Source organism: Rhinolophus sinicus, linkage group LG10 (assembly GCF_036562045.2).
Source record: "Rhinolophus sinicus isolate RSC01 linkage group LG10, ASM3656204v1, whole genome shotgun sequence".
In the NCBI taxonomy this organism is placed as follows: domain Eukaryota; kingdom Metazoa; phylum Chordata; class Mammalia; order Chiroptera; family Rhinolophidae; genus Rhinolophus; species Rhinolophus sinicus.
Genome location: NC_133759.1, coordinates 86,975,825 through 86,989,535, shown reverse-complemented (window position 1 = coordinate 86,989,535; position 13,711 = coordinate 86,975,825). Strand labels below are relative to the sequence as shown.

At 40.5% G+C, this 13,711-nt stretch overlaps 1 protein-coding gene across 4 annotated transcripts in view; it reads right to left on the bottom strand.

Moving 5' to 3' along the window:
* STK32A (serine/threonine kinase 32A) overlaps positions 1 to 13,711 on the bottom strand; it is a 97,821-nt gene that overhangs the window by 38,757 nt on the left and 45,353 nt on the right. The gene's annotated exons all lie outside the window — the stretch shown is intronic.

Genomic DNA, 13,711 nt, shown 5'->3' with positions numbered 1-13,711 from the left:
TCAGAGAGTTTAAATTATAGCCATGTGCCATCTAATGATGTTTTGGTAAATGATAGGTCACGTATGTAATGGTGGTCCCATAAGATTATACACATAGCCCAGGCGTGCCGTAAGCTATACAATCTAGGTTTCTGTAAGTACACAACAAACCAATCATCTGCTGACACGTTTCTCAAAACATATTCCCATGCTTAAGTGGCACATGACTGTACTTGACTGTACAAGATTACATGACTAGTAATTGACAGAGCTGGGGTTATGACAGAAGATTGTGAGGTGCAATCTTAGTTAAATCTCAAATGTTTATATTTTACTTCTTTAAGGAGAGAGAATACTGTCCTCACATACCCAGGGACCTGGTTCAAGTTGGTCTGTAGCAAGTTTAATTTGTTCTCATAGTTTCTGTTGTATATTTGAAAATCGTGTAGATTTGTACTTTTCTCTCCTATAACATATCCATGGCTCCTTTAACATAAAAGTAAAGTTTGACATCTCTTGCTGTGGAGTAAATCTGTTTTTCCAAGATGGTGAATCACACTTATTCTGATGTTACAGATCCCCAACTGTACAGTTGTACAAACATTCCAGTTTGAGAAGTATGGCCATATGCCATGATCCCAGTAATGATATTTTTAACCATCTTGCCATCTTTGGACGCGGAATGTTCAGATGACAAGGCTTCCCTCCCGCCTTGCAGTTTAGCATTAGTCGATGCTCATTCCTTACCATTATTTCCTTTAATCTGGATTCACACAGATACTAGAAACCTAGGTCACATTTATGCATTCTACCACTCAGGAGGCAAGGACACAGAACACTAAGGACCTGACCTAAATCACTCAGCTGCAGTGACCAGCCTGAACTCAGATCTCCTGGGTCCTTCCCTCAACCCCATTTCTTTACTGAGGTTTTCAGTAAAGAAATGTACTAGTTAGAGGGAGGGAAAGAGTCTATATAGTACCGGGAACTAAAAAGGGACAAGATCAGTTGTAGTGTGTTGATGGTAGCAGATAAACTGTTGTGAGAGGGTGTTGTTGTTGTTTTTTTAATTAAGTAAAGAAGAGGAGAATTCAATTAGAGATGAAAAGTAATTTGCTCCATTTGAACATGAGAATTAAAAGTATCCTCTCTAGTAGTCGGAAAAATAAACTTGCCACTTGGAAAATGAAACACATTAACTCTCCTAGGCACCAAGAGAATAATAATAAAAAATGAAGCTGAAAGAACATCTGAATCCTTCCAGAGCCCACTATGAGCCCATTGGCTTTTGGAAGATGAGAGAAGTTCTGTATCAGGCACTATGTCTGGCCGAAAAAAACCCACAAAAGGTTACAGAATAAAACCAGCTAGTGTACACCCTAGAATGTTTTGCTTTACTATCTTTTAAGGACTATGAAATTATAATAAGGTACCAACATGGATTATGTATGATGTGCCAGAAACCATGTAAATGTTTTACATGTATTATTTCACTGAATCCACCCCAAACCCTAGAAGTACATTCTAGTACTATCTCAATTTTACAGGTAATGAGAATGAGTTCTACAGAAATGGGGCAACTTTCTAAGCCATGTAGCTCCCGAGTGGTGGCGCCAGGATGTAAGCATGGGCTATGTAAACCCAGACCCTGGCTCTAATGCCTGCGAAGGAGACACAGTGATGGGACTGCAGGTGGCCATAAAGTCTAAAGCAGACAGAAGAAGGGGGCCAGCCAGGGCAGACCCGATGTTAAGGACAACAGCCCTGTAGGGAAAAAATAGAAATTGGGCGCAAGGCAAAGAAATGGAAGCTGTCAAATGAGTTTTCTTGGCAGATTCTGTGGTCAAAGAGGGCTTGGGGAGGAACATGTTAGTATTAGTTGCTTAAATGAGCAAAACTGAAGTGCGGAGATAGGGAGTCAGGGTTGGTATTAACTAGTGTGTTGGGTTGAAATGGGTCTTGTTACTAGTGACGGAAAACCTGACTTCACTGGCTTAAGCAAAGAGTGTGAGAATGCATACAGCAGCCTCTGACAGCTCCCAGCTGGGAGCTGCTCCATTGCAAAGACTGGGCTTTGTTGAACACCAACATTGGACTGGGTCACAACCATATGAGCATGGAATCGTATCTGAACACAAAAGCAAGAGCCTGTGCCAACTATAAAATGGACTGTACACCCCCTGACCTGGATAACGCAAGTGACGGCTGTGTCTTTACCAGTGACAACACTGACCCACTCCATTCCTCTCACCTCGTAGATAAAAGCCATGAAAATGCTCAGCCATAGGATTGCCCCTCTTTCTGGCAGCACCCAAATTGGAGGAAAATTATGATTCCGCAAACCTTCCCCAACTCACCTAACACAGCCCAAATCCTCTGCAAGCCCTTCCCCAGACCCTCTTCTGAGATGCCTCACCGTTTGCCATGGATGCAATCTTCCTTTTGGAACAAATATCAACAAGCTCAACGTTGTTGAACCACAGGTATGTTCCTGTGGCCTTTGGCAGACGGGCACCAATAAGTGCTGTGATTTTCTCATAAACAGTCTGTGGGAGAAGCAGGCAGTCCAGGGTCCGTGCAGTGGTTCTACATCATCAAAGACCCGGTCTCATTCTATCTTTTGGTTTGTTGTCTTAGCAATTTGGTTTGCTGTCTCGTGGTCTCAGAATGGTTGCTCCAGCTCCAGACATCACATATGCGATGGGGCAGAAAGAAGCAGGGAAGGTCAGCACTAGCTGGATTTATAATCTTTTATTAGGGAAAGGGAAGTTTTTCCAAAGGCCCTTACAGTATAATCCCCCCTTGGGTCCCATTGGCCATAGTGGCTCATAGCCCACATTCAAGGAGACTCTGATGGGCGGGGGAGCAGGACTTTGATGACTGACTTAGGCCAGTCCTCACCCAACATGGGACTGGGCATCTTGTTCACAAATTGGGGTTCTGTTACCAAGGAAAGGAAGCAAGGTGAATTTCGGCATCTCCTATAGCTAGGCAGTAAGGGAGCAGAAACGCTGGCACCAGATGACCTGGCATTGAATTCCAGCCTGGTTGCATTTGACCCTGGCAAGTCACTAATTCTCCATGTGCCTTACTTCCTCATTTGTAAGATGGGAATGATTATACTGGTACTTACAGAGCTGCTGTGAGAGTTAAATATGGTTAATACTTGTAATTAGAACAGTGCCTGATGTGCACTAACCACCAAGTAAGTGCTAGCTCTTACTAGTAAAAGGAAACTATACATGTGGTATAGTATCCTGTATCTTAAATATCATGCACATGTACAGTATCTATGCATCTACCTGCAGATAGTCTGGGGTGATGTTCAAAATATTTAACAACTAGAACAGCACAGTCATGGGCTAATTAGCATGGATGCTGACACTGGCACAGGAGCAGAACCTGAGGGTCCTCTGCTGCTGGGCCCACAGGTAACACTTTAGCATTTGGATCAAGGGAAGTAGAGGGTGGGTGGGGGAGTAGAAGACAGGAGGTCGAGGGGGGCAGGGAAGGGATTGTGGTAGCAAGAGAGCTCAGGCAGCAGCTCTTTACCAACCAATACACTGAAATACACGTATTTCGGTATTTTTACAACTGGTATGGCCATGCCCGTATATGGACTAAACATGAGCCTTGTATATGCTATACTGTATTGTACTATGTAGTCTGTGTGTGTTTATGCATGTATGTGTACATAAACACACCATCTCTAGATATTTTTCTATGTACTAATATAGTCATGCAACCTAAAATTCATTATTATATACAAATATACATATAATGTATACATTCCATCCATGTAAACATTATATATATATATAACGAATATATATATATATGCATATGCATATATATATATACATATAATGAGTTTTAGGTTGCATGACTATATTAGAATATAGAATAATGTTGGTAATCATCTCAAGCACAGATGGTTCTATCTAACCCCAGGGATTACTAGGTTTATTTGGGAAGCAGTAGATCCTAGATATTAACAGTGTGGACTTTGGAGTCAGATGACTCAGGTTCAAATCTCAGCTCAGAACTTAGTAGTTCTGTGACCTTGGGCAAGTTATAACCATGTATAATGTACATTGTGTCTGCCTTCCATGTGCTTTGGGGAAACCCCTGATTTTAGGGGAGGGTTTTGTGACTCAGGCCTAAGCTAGTAAGTCCCATCCCACAGTCCCAGTTACTGTTTCAGGGATGGGCCGATGACCCAAATTAAGCCATTAAGTAGAAAGAAGAGTTAGGCTGTGGGCTTCTGAGGAAGAAGCTTCCTTGCTGTCCTGGGGTTTAAAGGACTTAACATGGAGTCCTGGGCTGTGGGCAGCTTTCTTGCAACCACCTAGAAGAACAAGCTGAGGGTGCAGTGACCACATGGAGAGCAGAGAAGAGAATGAGGGAAACCAGGTAACTGGTGATGCTGCTGAGGTGATGAATGAAGATAACCTCTAAGTCTGGCAGACATCTGGGCTTCCCAGTATCCTAAGATAATAAATCCCCTTTACTGTTTAAACCCATGTCCCTTAGGTTTTCTGTAGAGACCAAAAATGTGTTTGGTAATATACTTCTGAGGTTCAGCCCCCCAAATCTGTGCATTGAGGACACTAATATTGTCGCTTTATAGGGTTGTTGTGTAGATTTAGTGAAATGATGCATGTAAAACGCTTAGTATAGCATCTGGCACAGAGTAATTGTTCAACTTCACTTTCAGAAAACATTGAACCAATAGTGTCCAGTATAGGAAGTGCTAGGTGGTGAGAAACTGATGATAAATTGAGAATGTTAAGTAATGAATAGTTGTTTTCAACTATCACTGAACCATTTTGATGTACTAACGACAGATTTCACTTAATGCAACATGTGAGAATCCAGGAGAAGCTCTTTCAATGCTTTATTCCATATTATCTTCAAACAACTTTGTGACATAGGTACAATTATGATCCCTATTTCCTAGATGGGACCACTGAGGCACAGAGAGCTGATGTAACTACTGTATGCTAGTGTTATCCAGTATTGTGGGCAGGGTCAGGACTCACTACCTTATGTTTACCTGACACCAGGAGTGATATTCAAATACTTCACAAGGCACAAACACTGACTAATTGGAACAGGGCACTGATCAGTAAAAATCCTGGAGGCCATTGATAAATGACCAGTAAGACGGTAGCAGTGGGTGACAACTAAATAGGAGCTCTGTCTGATTCAAGGCCTTACTCATAGTTCTGCCCACTGGAGCTCTACTGAGGCCACTTGTAAGGCTGTTTCTTGCTCTAATGTCTGGAACGGCTGATGGATCCCATTCTCCAGCATTTCCATCTTTATTTTCTTACCACTCCCCGCGAATGCTGTACCCTTATCTCCAAACTGATAACAAATGCAAATATGTCCCCCTTTCTGGCTGGCTCCATATTTTCACTGAAAAACAGATAAGAAATAAGGTTGAGCTAGAGTATTGGCTTAAATAGGGTAAGAGGGTCTAGCCTTGGTTCCAGCTTCCGGAACCACTTTCCTCCTTTCTCACATGTTCCAAACACAAAGGCCTCTGTTCTGCTCCAAGACATAAACACCTTAGAACTGCTTGTCCTGCAAGGGTTGGCTCCAATGCCACCTACTGCCTGGGTCTTCTTTGAGCACCATGCTAAGTAGCCTTCACCCCCAAACTTGTACTCTCTTAGGTCCTGCTTCATTTCCCATAAAGCACTAAGCAGTCTGTAACTAACACGGTTCTGTATGAATTTGGTTCCTTGTTCCTTGTCTGTCTGCTCAACTACACTATAAGCTCTAAGAGGACAGAAACCATGTGCCCAGTACGTAAATAAGTGATCAATACTTGTGTTACAGGACTAAACCTGACAGAATGACGCTTACGCTTTGTATTAAAATGTGTACTAGGCAAAGTAAAATTTAACTTGGACCAAGTCACAGCTTGCATATTAACGAAACTCTTAACCTTATAGAAATTATCAAAAGCTCAGAGCAGGGTAGTTAAATGTTAACCTGCACACAAGCACTTCTTTGCTTTTTTTCATCTGGGTTTTCACAAATGGGTGGCCTTGTGTGAAAAGCACTGTTTCAAAGCTCTTTTTGAGACTGCTTGATGCATAATATAAAGAAGGCAGATTCTCCAGTTTTCACAATGTGTAATTCATGCTCATTCATTATTCGTAGCTTGGGAGCAGGTGCTGAATAGAACATATCAACCTAATACCCTCATTACTTAACTGCCATTTGTTTTTGAGGCTCAAGTGGCCCTTCTGCTATGGGAGTTAGAAAAAGGGAGCATTTGCAAGTTACCGCAGAGAAGATTTACCAAAACAAAAAGATGACATTTTTTTAACCTCTCCATAGAAAATGGTAGCCTGAAACCAAAATCTATTGTATTATCCCATCGCAATAAACAGAAAATATTATCAATATTTAACTTCCCTTGTAGACATTTAAAAGCAAAACAAAACACCTTGGACCACAGAAATGTTATTAAAAAGCTACGGATAGCTGAAACAGTTCATCAAATCGAAAATACAAAAGTAAGCAAAGATAGCCTCTGGGCAAGATAAAACAGTTTACCACAAACTAAAGCTTAATGGACTTGACTTACTGCATATTCTCTTGAGTGTCCCTAATTTTACAAACCATTCTAACAAGTTTTGTTATGCAGTCTCCCATCCTATAATAATTCAAAGCAGCATATTAGGAGTGAAGAACAGAAGCTACTCTGAGAAACACCTGCTAAAGAAGGGAAGAGTGAAATCTTAGCAGCTAAGAGAACTATAAAAACACACTGTATTAGTTTGCTCGGGCTGCTACAACAAAGTACCACAAACTCAGTGACTTAAGAAAAACCCAGAAATATATTGTCTCACAGTTCTAGAGGCTAGAAGTCCAAAATGAAGGTGTCAGCAGGGACCTGCTCCCCTTGTAGCGTATAGGTGGGGATTCTTTCTTATTCCTAGCTTCTGCTGGTTGGCTGGCAATCTTTGGCTTCCTTCCTGTCCTCCATATTCACATGTAGTTCTTCCTGTGTCTCTTCACATCAGCTGCCTCTGAGTATGTCTATCCCTGTGTCCAAATATCCTCTTCTAATAAGGACACCAGTTATTAAACTGGATGAGGGCTCACCCTAATGAACTGTTTATTTAATTACCTCTGTAAACACTTTATTTCCTAATAAGGTCACATTCTGCGATAGTGGGGGATAGGACTTCAAAACATCAATTTTGGGGGGACACAATTTAATCTGTAATACTTACCAACTGAAAATATGTATCTAATGTTTGTTGCTATTGGGTAAAGAGCACTAAATAGCTCATCTGACCTTGAGGATGTCTAAAAGTGAAACTAAGGGAGCCTAATACGAAGAGATGGTCTTTGAATCAGATAATCCTATGTTTGTATCTAGCCTTAGTATACTAACTGGATGCTATTGGCCAAGTTACTTAACCCCATCATGGTATTATCCACTATAAAAATAATGGTATTTGCATAATAAGTTACAACTCTCCCTAACTCATGAAGAAAATGACACGTGTATTTTGTAGTGTAAATTAAATGGTCAAAATGTTGGTGAGCAGAAAGGAGTAAACATCTCCAGGAATTTAAAAACCATCTTTCTAGATGCCTCATTCCCATGGGCTTCAGAAAGCTGGGGTGTCACTCTGTTGGCAAGTTCCTTCATAAGGCGCTCAGTTGTCACTCAGTGTTCATTGACTAAAATGATTAGCTGCAGAAAGATCTTATTTTTTCCTATGAATTATCTCAGGATAATAAAATGTGACTTCCAAGACACTGCAGTGTGTGTGTCAGACAAAAACGGGCAATCGCAGCCTAGCAGATCTCTGCCTGTAACCAACTAAAGGCCTTGGTTAAAACATTTTGGTTTACAACTGATTGCAAATAAGACCTTGATTAGTAAATGTGCTAAGAGCTGTTTATCACACCTCTGTCACATGCTCTTTAGACAGTTCATTTCCGTCATGCAGCCTTCTTGGGGAGGAATAGGTGTGTGGGAGAGAGTAATGAGATCATACGTTAAAGAACATCCTACCAGGGCTGAGAAGAAATCACCTCAGAACCTTAGATATGAAACCTTCCTGATCATTCGGTCACACCTCCTCCCTTCTTCCTTGACAGGGAAGTGCAGGACTATGTTGAAGGTCGTAGAAGACATTGGTGCCAGATTCTGGCATAGTACAACTTCTTTAGAGGAAGTATGGTGGACAGACTATGGCGAGCCCATCTCTGGATGTTCATGTCTTGTATAATCCCCACTTGTAATACTGTCCTATAGATTTCGTCAGTCATGGATTTATTCAGCAATCACTGCGGATTAGATTATATAATGGGGATTAGAACACTAGGGAGGTGTAGTTTCCATCCATAATGGATTCAGTTTAGGAGCGAGAGAGGGTGTTTTATGAACATTGTGATCCAGGGGCTGCAATTAAAAGTATGATCATGACTGTTGTGAAGAGCGTGAGGGTTGCATATAGCTCAGGATATACACATAACTGCTTATTTTCTTTACAGTACATGGCACAGAATTTCACACCTTTCTGATAGGAGTCTTAAGTGTTTACTTGACTCCCTTTCACCCTGGAATATTGCCAACTCTGCATGAAGGGGAGCCATCTATCCTTTCACCATTAGAGGTCAGCACTGAGCATTGTTTGGCAAACGTGCTCAAGAATCAGTCTTTGGGTGAATGTTTATGATACAAACTTATTCCTCTTCACTATCAAGATGCCAATTTTTAGAAGAATGATGGAAACTTCTAACAAGTAGTTACTGCAGTCCAAGAGGGCATATGTGAAGACTAATTCCTAAGAGCATCTTACAGAGGCTCTGAGACGAACCTGGGTATCAGTTATCGGTTCCTAGTATTATAACTGAGAAGACAAAGATGATGAATAAAACTACCACCCTGTCTTTTTTGGGCAATCATAAGTTTTCTTTTATTCCTACTTCAATGTATCTGTGATCAACTGCAGATGAAATTTTTGCAGCTCTTTCTGTCGTACTGCAATTATTTACACAAATTCCTTAATTCGATTTTTGTCTCCTTCCTATAGGAATTTAAAATCAGTGAGTTATAACTTCATTAGAGTAGGGGTAATTCTTAGAAAGAGGATGAAAAAATTAAACATCCATTCAACTTGTATTTTGAGCCAAGATGGCTTATTTTTTAACTGTCCCATGGAAGTTCTTCTCATTAGCTTAAATTCACAATTAAGACTTCTTTAACATCTGACAAGAGAGTGATTACAAACTGTCTTTGGACTGTAACAATTACTTTGCCTCACATTATTCACTGAAGAAATTGTGGCAATCCACATATAAAATAATATTACCCCACAGAAAGGATTGTAATGAGCTTCATTTTCCTTAATCTTATTTTTTTTAAAAAGCAATTAATCACTTTGTCCATATTTTAAAACCTTCATTCACCGATTGCATGCAAGTAAGGGGAATATTGAATTAGTACCTGACTATAATTTGGAAATTAAAGCTGATTTTCAAAGCTGTACTCATAGAAAAACGATTGACTTCTTGACTAACAAGAAAACCATCTAATTGTATAATTCAAAATTAATGGTTATTATGAAATCTTGCGTCTTTCACAAGGGTAGAAAAAGAAAGATTCTAAAATTGAGGAAAATTCACTAAATAGTCTGCATACTGAGGAAAGTACACAAAAAATTTCAAGCCTGTAGATTTTTTTAAAATCCACAAACAAAATTAAACAAAAACTCATTTATGTCTCACTTGGAATGTATGGCAGAAACAGGACCTATGGTGTTTAAAAAATAACTAGGCTAGACATTGCTGGCAGGAAAGTCAATGCAAACAAAAATATCAGAGCAGTCCATTCAGTGTTACACAGAGAGACAAATGAATACTTTCACTCATTTAGCTCCCTTTACAAGGACTAGACTCTCCTTCCTGCTTTGGCTATTAAAATCCTTTTTAACCCCTCTGATCTCTCAAGAAACTTCGTTCCATTACCCGAAACTACCTTCTCCGAAGTACTTCCGTCTTTCTCACACAATCTATCTTCTAGTTTTAGGCAGTTCTATCATTTGTAGGTTCTATGCGTACCATCTTTGCCTGTACAGAAACTGAGGGAGCTTGAGGTAGGCGGTCATGCCTTACAAACCACGCCCTCCTCTGGGCTTACAGACTGTGATCAATAAGTATCCATAGGGCGGAGAGTGGCTAAGAGCTCTGCCTTCCCTTCAGGTGCAGCCTCTCCTCATTCTTAGCTAAGTTACTTTCTGAACCAGAGTTTCATCAACTGTAAAAAGGGGACAATAACATCATCAGCCTCCGGGAGCCGTGGGCAGATGGAATGAGGTAATTGACAACAGTATGTTCGCAGAGCGCCTGGCGCCCAGGAAACCCTCAGTAAGCTATCTTCTAGTTTTCTAAAATTGAGAAAGCTGCAGCTGCTGCTCCACACACCTTTGCTGACTGTTGTGGATAATTTTGAATGTTCTACCGTGTCCAGAGGCAAAATGTTTCCAGTCTGAATTTAAGAAGTCACAGATTTTATAGCTGCAGTTTTATGCAGATGGTCTTTCCTTGTCTGGGGAATCGATTGCATTTCATCAGTTCTTCAGTCATGCTTTAATATCTTTGAACTCAGGATGTGTCTTACAATGCAATCTTCTGAGTAGCTGAGAGAAGTTGTGTTATCTTAGATTCAGTCAAATCCAGCATGAATTTGCTGATTCTTTTGAAGAAAGATTTTAGAAAGAGAATTACTCAGAAGCCTCTGTCTCTGCTTCTGTATTGCTCTTCATGCTCTTAACTCTGCCCCAGGCGCCCCACCCTCAGAGTGCCACCATCATGATCCCTCAAATGCCTTAGACAAAGAGGCACTGCTTAATTTCCCATGTACATGTTTTTAAGACGTTGACCCCATTTCAAATTGCTATCTGGTGCTCCAAGGCCAGAAAGTCCAGGTCTTAGAGCTTTCTCGCAATTAAACTGTCTATTTGGATACTACTGTCTTGGAAAGCCTTAATAATGTTGATATATGTCCCAATTTTCCCAGACCACTTTCGAGTTTTGCCTGTTGTCCCAGTGTAATTACTAATAGCAACTATTTTTATTCTCAGGAGCACGCTTGTTTGGATGACACATTATATGGTTACCCAACGTGAAGACCAAGGTGGGTCTCAAATTTTGGGCTTTAATGCCTTATATTTTAATTTTGTCTTTGTTATTTGTAAGCCCAGGCTTCTAGTCAACCAGTCACTCATGTGGTTCAGGCAATGTTCATTCCTTCACATTTTTGCTGCACACTGATTTTACATTGAACAGCAAAAATACACATGGCCCTCACTCGTGGAGTTTACAGTTCGGTAGAGGAGAGAGACATTAATGAAGTACACACCAAAAATGTCACAACTCCTCAGGAAAGGTACAAGATACCACAATTGCCTACAGAATATAGCACATGGGGAAGTGGGGTGGACCTTGTAGGCAACAGAAATAAACCTGAATTGTCTTTTGATCCCAAGAGGATGTCATCTTCACATGGCATTCAAAACATCACTGAGTTTGCCTTCCATTCATTTGCCACGGTGAGGAGACACTGCGGTACAAATAGGCCCTTCTGAAGACAGGCATGAAGTCACGATTGTGGATGTATAAAGGGCAAGGGACAGAAAGTTAGTCCTTGGTTTCTTATTAAAGTGGCAACATGATGATGGGAGCGATACACAGTGAGGGAGAGAAGGACAGAACAATGATATTTGGTATTAGTAAGCTCCTCGAGGGTACTGATTGGATCAGGTTTTCTGTTTTGTTTTCTTTTCTTTTTTTTTCCCTCCTGAACTCCTTTTGGAACACAGTAATAACTAAGCATACCATAAAAGTGCTCAAAGCATCTTGACTTGTGATGACAGGGAAAGTGAAGCCCAGAGAAAGAAGGCACAGAACCAAGATATGAACAGAGCAAGAAGGTTAAAAGGCGATGCTGGTTTCCCTTGGGTGCTGTCTCCTTTCTGAGCTCTGTAATGTCAGCAACCAAAACAGACTGTGGGGTGGCAGTTCAGCTCTGAGAGGGACTTCATAGACTACACATATGAAAAGTGCTCCTCAGAAAGGACCACGGGAGGACAGAAACCAGTGTGAGGGAAAGATTGCTTGTGAACAGGATTCCTAGTTATTGACAAAACACCAGGTGCATAAATTTACTTCTGAGAATCTACGTCATGATTCACTAGTCTACCAGTACTTTCCATTTATCTGTTGCCTGAAGAGCACATTTCCAATAAAAATAGGCTCTTCCAAAGACAGGAAATTAAATACTAGCTACATAAGTGTACAGAGCCAAGGCAAAAAAAAAAAAAGAGAGAGAGAAAGAGATTGGTTTATGTTGCCTGCACAGAGAATCTATAAATTATGATGTTACATCTTCTTCCACAGGCTCTGCAATAATCCAGATAAATTCCACATAAATGTCAGTTAGTGGCAGGCAAACATTTTCTCTAGCCAAATTTCTACTAAATGAGACATAATTGTACATAAAAACTCAGCAAATTCTTTAAGGATTAGAGATGACAATGGCAGTCACGTGTGTTGATTTGTCGTTTAATGATGTATCAATGCATATATTTCATGTGTGCAATTAATGCAGTTGGGACTGTAGGCAGAGCTCTGACTCTAGGATCAGAGATAACTAGGTTTAAATCCTGGCAACGCCATTTGTCAGCTGTCCTTGGCAAATGTTTGAGCCACAGTTTTCTCATCTGTATAGTGGGGATACTATAGTGAAATGGGGAGTCCTCCTTGGGTTTTGAGAATAACATGAAAGTACTTAGCAGCACCTGGCATGTAATAAGCCGTCAGTAAATAGTAGTTCCTTTTATGGTGATTAGGTTCAAAATTCTTATAAATAACCTGGATGATAATTCAACGTATCCTAATCATGGTTTTCTCATATTTAATACTAGTCTAGCTACATCTTCTCTGATCACTTATCACAAAGATCAAGTGAGATACTCTATAGGAAATCATCATTAAAACTACCAATTTCTTTATAAATGTAGCATATTCTCTTTTCCTCTCTCTTGTCTGTGTGGGTTTATCGCTAGTTGCGTTACAGTTGACCCTTAAACAACACAGGTTTGAACTGCAGAGGGCCACTTAATACATGGATTTTTCTCAATAAACACACAGTCAGCCCTCTGTATCCCTGGGTTTGGCATTTGTGAATTCAACCAACCAGGGATCGAAAACACTCCTGATGGTTGGCAATCCTCACATGCAGAGGGTTGACTGTATGAATTGTTTTACATCATTTCATATAAGAGACTTGTGAATCCCGGACTTTAGTATGTACCAAGGTCCTGGGACCATCCCATGCAGATACCGAGGGACAACTGTAGTTGTTTTTGGGGAGTCAAAAGTTGTATGTGGATTTTCAACTGAGTGAGAGGGAGATCAACGGCCCTAACTCCCACATTGTTCACAGCTCAACTGTATTTGTTTGTCTTTATGTAACACACATGCTCCAAGTGAAGGAGACACGTTGCTTTTGCTGACTTCTATTTGCAGCACACACAGCAGGGACTTGATATAGGGGGATGACAGGCAGATGTTAGGACTCAAACTTTCTCCCCAATTTTCTTCTTTCCTATTCCATTTTTCCCCCTTTATGAATGTCCTTAATTTCTATTTCAATTAATTCATTTAATATTTATTAAGTTCCTATATGTCA